The sequence below is a fragment of the Cebus imitator genome, unplaced genomic scaffold (genome assembly GCF_001604975.1).
Source record: "Cebus imitator isolate Cc_AM_T3 unplaced genomic scaffold, Cebus_imitator-1.0 Scaffold102, whole genome shotgun sequence".
In the NCBI taxonomy this organism is placed as follows: domain Eukaryota; kingdom Metazoa; phylum Chordata; class Mammalia; order Primates; family Cebidae; genus Cebus; species Cebus imitator.
Window position 1 is genome coordinate 6246166 of NW_016107417.1, and position 472 is coordinate 6246637.

Consider the following 472-nt stretch of genomic DNA (forward strand, 5'->3'; position numbering starts at 1 on the left):
GTAGAGACGGGGTTTCACCGTGTTGACCAGGATGGTCTCGATCTCTTGACCTCGTGATCCACCCGCCTCGGCCTCCCAAAGTGCTGGGATTACAGGCTTGAGCCACCGCGCCCGGCCAAACTGATTTTTAAAATATTTTTCCTTTGAACCAGTTTAGATGATCTAGGATAGCTAAGTTACCTAAATGGTGACTTTGTTCCAGTCTGAGTCAGAATCAGAAGTGCTGAAAGAATGCTAAAAAGTTTCTTTCCCCATTACCTCTATCCCTGTATTGATTTTGCAATTCTCAGCTGCAGGCAGCAGATAGGAAGTGTTTGTTTGCATCCTGGCTTTCTCAACCGCACTTTACGTCCTTGAATGTTCTAGATACTTGTCTTCTTCAGGAAGTCAGGAGTAAATCCAGGACTACCTGCCATCCTTGCCATCCCCATTAACCCTCATTTTTCAGTATGTGTTTTACATTTATGATAAT